Here is a 9,621-nt window from a genome sequence, read left to right on the forward strand (position 1 = left end):
TCATCAAACATGTGAAGTTTGGGGCAGATTGGTCATTGTATGTCTGAGTTATAGCAACTTCCTGTTTCATGGTGAATCATCGAAATTCGCCAGGCCGCCACGGACACGCCCATTAACGAAAACTCAAAAGCTTCGCAATTTAACATCGCAAAGGCCTTCAGATTAGGCATACCAAATTTGGTGTTGATCTGAATGAATCTCTAGGAGGAGTTCGTTAAAATACAACGCATGGAAATGACAAAAATGACACAAAATTTGCTCATAATATTAGTAATAACCGACTTCCTGTTGGGTTTCGGATTTTGCTCCAAGAGACTTTTTTGTAGGTATTGGAGAGTTACATGTGTATACCGATTTTCATACATGTACATGAAACATAGCTCGAGGCGCACACCGTTGAACGTGTATAGGTGGCGCTGTTGAGCCATTTTGCCACACCCACTTCTGAAACCCATATCAGACGTAAATTTTCGCCAGTTCTGAGGTGTGTGCAAAGTTTCATGACTTTTCGAGCATGTTTAGGCCCTCAAAAATGCGATTCATTTTGGAGAAGAAGAATAATAATAATAATAATAATAATAATAATAATAATAATAATAATAATAATAATAATAAACGGAGCAATTCCAAGAGGGTCCTCACACCATCGGTGCTCGGGCCCTAATTAAAGCTGCAAGCAGCGATGAACGGGCCCTCGCACCCGGGCTCACCGCCATCGTGTTGCTCTAGTAAAAAGGTGAACGTTGAGAAATATGCATTTAATGTCCTAAATATAAGTGGAATATATCAAAGTATATCCCATATATGTGCCAATCTTACCGTTGCCAGCAGGTGGCGCTATCATTATAATGGAATATTGGCCTACAGATGTGTTCAGGCCAGGACTCTTATCAAACATTTGAAGTTTGGGGAAGATTGAACATTTTATGCTTGAGTTACAACAACTTCTCTTGCTGTGGCAAGACATCAAATTTTGCTCAAACTCAAGATCTCCAAAAGTTAACATTGCACAGGCCTTTAGATTAGACTGACCACAAAATATATGTTAATCTTAAAAAAATTATAGGAGTAGTTTGTCGCAGCGTAAAACATGTCACTTCCTGTTGCCAATAGGTGGCGCTATGACTATGACTGAAAGTGGGCATGTAGATCTGTTAAGGGCAGAAGTCTTATCTAACATGTGAAGTTTGGGGCAGATTGGACATTGTATGTCTGAGTTACAGCCACTTCCTTTTTCATGGCGAAACATCGAAATTTGTCAGGCCACCATGGACACGCCCTTTAACGAAATCTAAAGATCTTCGCAATTTAACATCGCAAAGGGCTTAAGATTACACTGACCAGGTTTGGTGTTGATCTGAATAAATCTCTAGGAGGAGTTCGTTAAAGTACAACCCCTGAAAATGGCAAAAACAACGCCAATTTTGCAGAGAAAATTCTAAAAAACCGACTTCCTGTTGGGATTCGGATTTCGTACCAAGAGACTTTTTTGTAGGTATTGGTGTGTTACATGTGTATACCGATGTTTGTACATGTACGTGAAACATAGCTCGAGGCGCACTCTGTTGAAAATGTATAGGTGGCGCTATCGAGCCATTTTGCCACACCTGATGGAATTTTGGCCTTCAGATGTGTTCAGGCCAGGACTCTTATCACACATGTGAAGTTTGGGGAAGATCGGACATTTTATGCCTGAGTTATAACATCTTTTATTCCCATGGCGAGACATCGAACTTCGTGACGGCGCCATGGACACGCCTTTTAACGAAAACTCAAGATCTTCAAAACTTAACATCGCACAGGGCTTTAGATCAGACTTACCACAAAAAATACATTGATGTCATAAAATTTCTAGGAGTAGTTCATCGCAGTGTAAAATATGTCACTTCCTGTTGCCAATAGGTGGCGCTATGACTATAACTGAATATGGGCATGTCAATCTGTTCAGGTCAGGAGACTCATCAAACATGTGAAGTTTGGGGCAGATTGGTCATTGTATGTCTGAGTTATAGCAACTTCCTGTTTCATGGCGAATCATCGAAATTCACCAGGCCGCCACGGACACGCCCATTAACGAAAACTCAAAAGCTTCGCAATTTAACATCGCAAAGGCCTTTAGATTAGGCATACCAAACTTGGTGTTGATCTGAATAAGTCTCTAGGAGGAGTTCGTTAAAATACAACGCATGGAAATGGCAAAAATGACACAAAATTTGCTCATAATATTAAAAATAACCGACTTCCTGTTGGGTTTAGAATTTTGCTCTAAGAGACTTTTTTGTAGGTACTGGAGAGTTACACATGTGTACCGATTTTCATACATGTACGTGAAACATAGCTCGAGGCGCACACCGTTGAACGTGTATAGGTGGCGCTGTCGAGCCATTTTGCCACACCCACTTCTGAAACCCATATCAGATGTAAATTTTCGCCAGTTCTGAGGTGTGTGCAAAGTTTCATGACTTTTTGAGTATGTTTAGGCCCTCAAAAATGCGATTCATTTTGGAGAAGTATAATAATAATAATAATAATAATAATTAAAGCTGCAAGCAGCGATGAACGGGCCCTCGCACCCGGGCTCACCACCAGCGAGTTGCTTTAGTAAAAAGGTGAACGGTGAGAGAATGCATTTAATGTCAAAAATATAAGTGGAATATATCAAAGTATATCCCATATATGTGCCAATCTTACCGTTGCCAGCAGGTGGCGCTATCATTATAATGGAATATTGGCCTTCAGATGTGTTCAGGCCAGGACTCTTATCAAACATGTGAAGTTTGGGAAAGATTGAACATTTTATGCTTGAGTTACAACAACTTCTCTTGCTGTGGCAAGACATCAAATTTTGTCATGGCGCCATGGAAACGCCCTTTAACAAAAACTCAAGATCTCCAAAAGTTAACATTGCACAGGCCTTTAGATTAGACTGACCACAAAATATATGTTAATCTCAAAAAAATTATAGGAGTAGTTTGTCGCAGCGTAAAACATGTCACTTCCTGTTGCCAATAGGTGGCGCTATGATTATAACTGAATGTGGGCATGTAGATCTGTTAAGGGCAGAAGTTTTATCTAACATGTGAAGTTTGGGGCAGATTGGACATTGTATGTCTGAGTTACAGCAACTTCCTTTTTCATGGCGAAACATCGAAATTTGTCAGGCCGCCATGGACACGCCCTTTAACGAAATCTAAAGATCTTCGCCATTTAACATCGCAAAGGGCTTAAGATTACACTGACCAAGTTTGTTGTTGATTTGAATAAATCTCTAGGAGGAGTTCGTTAAAGTACAACCCCTGAAAATGGCAAAAACAACGCCAATTTTGCAGAGAAAATTCTAAATAACCGACTTCCTGTTGGGATTCGGATTTTGTGCCAAGAGACTTTTTTGTAGGTATTGCTGTGTTACATGTGTATACCGATTTTTGTACATGTACGTGAAACATAGCTCGAGGCGCACTCTGTTGAAAGTGTATAGGTGGCGCTATCGAGCCATTTTGCCACACCTGATGGAATTTTGGCCTTCAGATGTGTTCAGGCCAGGACTCTTATCACACATGTGCAGTTTGGGGAAGATCGGACATTTTATGCCTGAGTTATAACATCTTTTATTCCCATGGCGAGACATCGAACTTCGTGACGGCGCCATGGACACGCCTTTTAACGAAAACTCAAGATCTTCACAACTTAACATCGCACAGGCCTTTAGATTAGACTGACCACAAAAAATACATTGATGTCATAAAATTTCTAGGAGTAGTTCTTCGCAGCATAAAATATGACATTTCCTGTTGCCAATAGGTGGCGCTATGACTATAACTGCATATGGGCATGTCAATCTATTCTGATCCAGAGTCTTATCAACCATGTGAAGTTTGAGGCGGATTGGACATTGTATGTCTGAGTTATAGCAACTTCATTTTTCATGGCGAGTCATCGAAATTCGCCAGGCCGCCACGGACACGCCCTTCAACGAAAACTCAAAATCTTCGCAATTTAACATCGCAAAGGCCTTTAGATTAGGCATACCAAATTTGGAGTTGATTTGAAGAAATCTCTAGGAGGAGTTCGTTAAAATACAATGCATGGAAATGGCAAAAATGACACAAAATTTGCTAATAATATTAAAAATAACCGACTTCCTGTTGGGTTTAGAATTTTGCTCCAAAAGTCTTTTTTGTAGGTATTGATGTGTTATATGTGTGTACCGATTTTCATACATGTACGTGAAATGTAGCTCGAGGCGCACACCGCTGAACGTGCATAGGTGGCGCTGTCGAGCCATTTTACCACGCCCACTTCTGAAACCCATATCAGACGTAAATTTTCGCCAGTTCGGAGGCGTGTGCAAAATTTGGTGACTTTTTGGGCATGTTTAGGCCCTCAAAAATGCGATTCATTTTGGAGAAGCGGAATAATAATAATAATAAACGGAGCAATTCCAATAGGGTCCTCACACCATCGGTGCTCGGGCCCTAATAAACGGAGCAATTCCAAGAGGGTCCTCACACCATCGGTGCTCGGGCCCTAATAAAAAACAAAGCAGATACAAGAGGGTCCTCGCACCTCGGTGCTCGGGCCCTAATAATAAACTTTAAGAGAATATTCTCAAGTGTGAAATGAATGAGATGTTATATTGGCCACACAATTTTATGTTAATTGCAATTAAATGTATTATAATTCAGATTTATGTTAACTGCAATAATCTGAACTTTAAAGTGTTTTGGACCCAATTAAATAGAACTCAAGTAAATCTTTATATGTAATTTTATAATTACATCTGTTGTCTTTGAAATATGGTTATACTGATGTATGTACTGACAAGCATTTATGGTTATAAACTAAAATAAACTTTAATGTAACTTCTATGGAAAAATGTGTGTCATGTATTTGTAATTACACATTTGTAAAGATGTAGTTGCATTTTAGTACATTTACAGTTACATCTTCCAAGCACGACAATGATTAATAAACCATAATGATTTAAAATGTACTTTAAAATAAACCTTTTAATTTGACATGATTGGAAGGTGCACTTTTAAAAAGTGTTAATAACAAACTTTTTGTGTACACTTCAGTGACTTTTATGTTATTAATATATTATCTGCAAGTAGCTTTTTTAAAATATACTTTTAAGATCTTAAGTATACTACAAGTGCATTCATTACAATTAAGCACACTTTTTTTTTCACATGACAGTTGTTATTTTTACAGTTGGTTGCTGCTGGTGGCACAAATGTGCAATGTTACTGTCCCTTTAACTTTATTATCTTTATTGTTGAATTCTGCTGGACTTTGGACTGCTTCGTTTGTGTCTGGAAGATCAGTGTGAGTCCCCAGTAGAGGTTGGCTAGAGTTGCTGTTTGCAGGGTCTGTACTGTGACTGATCCCTGACACCCATATCTCTGTAAAGTTTCCAGCACTGGCGTAATTCCCTGTAAAATGGCCTGTAATTCAGTGGCCTTTGGGGGCGCGCCGTCTCTGGGTGTGAAAATCAATAAGACGGTGGAGAAGCATTCAGTGTGGCCTTTCTGTTGAGCCATGGTGAGGCAGCAGTTAGGCTAATTCTGTAATGGCAGTGTGTACAGGGGAATAGGGGATATCTAACTCTGGATCTGAGGCAGATCAATGTGTTACGGCAGCATCGTTTAACCTCTCTTTTATTCCCCCCACATTCCTGCATCGCGTCCAAAGACCTGCTGCTCACCTGCTTGAAAGGAAGGACTTGGTTGGTTGGAGCAGGGTTCACAGGCTCACAACTTAAGATGTTTTCATGTTGCCTTACAGTATGTTTTATGATACGGACTGCATGGGAGGATGGCACCTTAGTGCTAGACTTTGAATTCGCTCCAACTGAAGTGAAGCCGTGTGTAATAAAGCATGCAATACAACATATTTGCCCATGAATAATTATAATCCCATGATAAAGTGCTGCTGGCAGACTGGCTTCAACAGTCATGTGAGAAGACGTGCTGTGCATTTTTGAATGTATATTATTGGATTGATGCAAGAACATAATATCTGTTTGGAAGGCAATCAGAACCCACTATCTGTGTGAGGCAGCAGTCTCCAACACAAGAGCGGTGACAGAGGAAAAGCCAGGGGCAAACTGGAGGGAGATTTCATTGTGTCCATCTGGATTGACATCAACAGCAATCAGCTGTTTCTGATTTATTAGATAGTCACGGAAATTAATTCTGCTCAGAAATGCATGGTTGGGAATTGGATGGAGAAACTGTGTGAGAGAATTCACAATTGTTTTTCTCTCGCTTTCCCTCCAAAGGTGGAGATAACCGCTGATCTCCACAGTATAAATGGAAAACATATTATATACAGACAAAGGAAGGGTTGCTCCAGTCAGGCTGTAATTAACTTTTCTATCTGTCTCATCAGTCCTGAGAAAAGCCTCGAACACCCATTAACAATATCACCAGAACTGCCCTGAGCCACCTCCAATCTACTCCTAATGTGTCTCAGTGTATATAATAGACATTACTAAGTTATATTATTGTATATGTTTCTTATTTAACACATCTCAGTTTGTAGTGTAATATGCAATCAATAAAAATGTTGCAAATGCAAATAATTCTGCACTTTAATCTAATGACAATTATTACGAATATTTTTCAAGGCTGTATAATGCTATATAATCCCACCATATAAAGGCAGACTTGTATAAAAATCACAGAGTTCATTTGTTCATTCACGATTCATTAAATTCTCTAAATTCACTAAATTTATGTTGTGCACTTATTGAGATAGATCAGCATTATAATATATTAAAATGAGAACTTCTCATTGGTCACATATTTGCATGATATAATCGTTTTTATAATTAATATAGTTACGATATAAAAGAAGATTTAATATATGAGGAATTTTTTTTCCCATTTTATCTTTTACATTTTTTTTAACTCGCTTTAATGAAATAATCAGTGCGATTAACTTAAAAAAAAAATGCACCAGACAGAACCTAAAAGTTAAGTCTTCTATCAAAATATTACTGCAAAAAAATGTTATTACGCAATTTTATTACTCAATTCAAATGTTAAACATAAGTAGTCAATAAATCAGTCAATCAACACATATTAGTTAGGGGAGTTATTTTGTAATATTTATATTTTTATGTTAGAATTTTTTATATTTTAATGTCTTTAATGTGTAAAAACCCATGATAGTACAGTCGTACTTTGTGTGTGTGTGTCAAAACAGGTGAAAATCTGACAGTGGACAGTTCTATAATGTCACAGCATTATAATGTGTAACAGCCCTTATGGGTAATTGTGTTTTGTCCCATTGTGTTTGGCTCACAGGTAGACCTCCAGCTCATGAGCGATCAGCCTGATGAACTCATTCATCTCCCCTCCCGCTCAGCACAGCTGTTTGATTGAATCTGAAGAAGCAAATAGTACGAGGAGCTTTCCTGACATTCCAGCAGCCTTACAGAGGGACTGGACAAACACACCTGCGCATGTGCAGCCGGAGTCGCACGCAAACACATATACACCACACCCTCGATTCCAACACACACACACACACACACGCACACACACACACACACACACACACACACACACACACACACACACACACACACACTCATTCAATCGGACATATGATTGCTTTCTCTTTCTCTCTGTCTCTCTCTCCTCACTATCTCTTTCCATTTTCTCCCTCATCAGGGATGTTCCTCCATTTCCTCAGTAGAATGCAAATTGGTAGAAACACTGATCAGAACTTATTACAAAATGGAGCCTTGCTCCGAGAAAAAAAAAGAGGGGTGCGCTGTAAAAGAGGAAGGTGGTGGTGGTGGGATGGAAGTGGGGGGCCTGCGGGAGGGAAATGATGCTTTGGTGGTGGAGATGGGAAAATTTGATTATTTTTTTTCATGGGGTCTACAGAGGGATGATGGTGAGGGGTTCAGTAATAGTGCCTTGCTTTGTTTTTTATTTTTATGTTATATATATATATATATATATATATATATATATATATATATATATATATATATATATATATATATAAACATCTTTTAATAATATATCTTCTTAGTAAATTTTATAATATATCTTCTTAGAAAAATATTTAAATACAATTTCATTATATAAGTGACATTATATAATTATATATATATATATATATATATATATATATATATATATATCTATATATATATATATATCTATATATCTATCTATCTATCTATCTATCTATCTATCTATCTATATATATATATATATATATCTATATCTATATATATATATCTATATCTATATCTATATCTATCTATCTATCTATCTATATATATATATATATATATATATATATATATATATATATATATATATATATATATATAATTTACTAAGAATATATAATATAAGAAAAATTTAATATAATATAAAATCATATAATATATTTTTTTCTTAAAATATAGAAAATGTAAGAAAATTATACAATTAATTAAATACCTAAACCAAATAAAATAAAATGTATAACTTTAAATACAAAATTATATAATAATATATATAATATATAATAATTTATTTATTTCCTCTTGAAAATGATAAAATCTTGTGAATAGCTTTAGCCTCCCGTCTCTGTCCGCGTCCATGTCTAGCTCCATCTCTTTCGGCTCTTCCTTGGGCACCTTTTATCCGCTCTAGCCCAAGGTTATCCCGCGTCTGGACATCTAATCATCTAGGCTGGGTTCAGAAAGGGTGGGGAGGCTGTGTCTTGTTGTGCCCCCTTCATCCTCACCCCGGCACACCGCCTGTCCTCTGTCATTATGCATTCAAGCCTTCGTCCGGTCTCCCAGCGCACCCCACTGTGATGAATGAGTCTGACCTTGGCAAATAGAGAGGTTGGAATACAATCATTTTATTATTTATTTTTTCTCAAAATTTCATTCTCTATTTTGACCCTCCGTTGGACTGACGGATGACCAAGTATTTCCCCCGCACCTAATGTAGGCACGAACATTTTAGATTGATTCACGTAAAATGGAGGTGGCTGCCTGCCACATATGTGTGCCATTATGGGTAATTGAGGCAGTTATGTCTCTTGTCCCTCTGACCTAAATGGATAATTTTTTTGCACCTTGTCAAAAATAATAAAAAGGAGCATGTAGCTAAGGAATCCAGCCGCTTTGTTCTGTCTTTGCAGGTTTTGTTCATTTTTAGATGTTTTGCACTGCAATTAATTTTTTTTTTTGTGATGTGTTTTTTTACACACAGAATGACAAACTGGTCTGATGCTGCAGTTTTGAAAATTGTGAGAAGTCCTCATCTAGGACCTTTATAAAATGCTTGCCATTGTAAAGAATGTAGGTCTGTCCCTTACAACACTGTCAAATTCAGTATGGCGTCTAACCTGACCGAAGTCTATATGCTCTATAACAAACTGTTCAACAATTTGATTAACGCAGCATTAAAAAAAAAAGATAAAAAGATGAAAGCCTGTCATGCTGTGTTTGTGATTCAGTAGCGGTGTTGTATCAGTAGATGGCGTGTCCTGCTCAGCAATCCCTCCTGCTCTGGTGGGGATCCGTGCTTGTTCACCTCTGGCTTGTGACAGCGTTCTTGTCGAGGCCTCCCCAGCCCTTAACATCTTCTCCATCTT

This window comes from Carassius gibelio, chromosome A7 (genome assembly GCF_023724105.1).
Source record: "Carassius gibelio isolate Cgi1373 ecotype wild population from Czech Republic chromosome A7, carGib1.2-hapl.c, whole genome shotgun sequence".
Taxonomy (NCBI): domain Eukaryota; kingdom Metazoa; phylum Chordata; class Actinopteri; order Cypriniformes; family Cyprinidae; genus Carassius; species Carassius gibelio.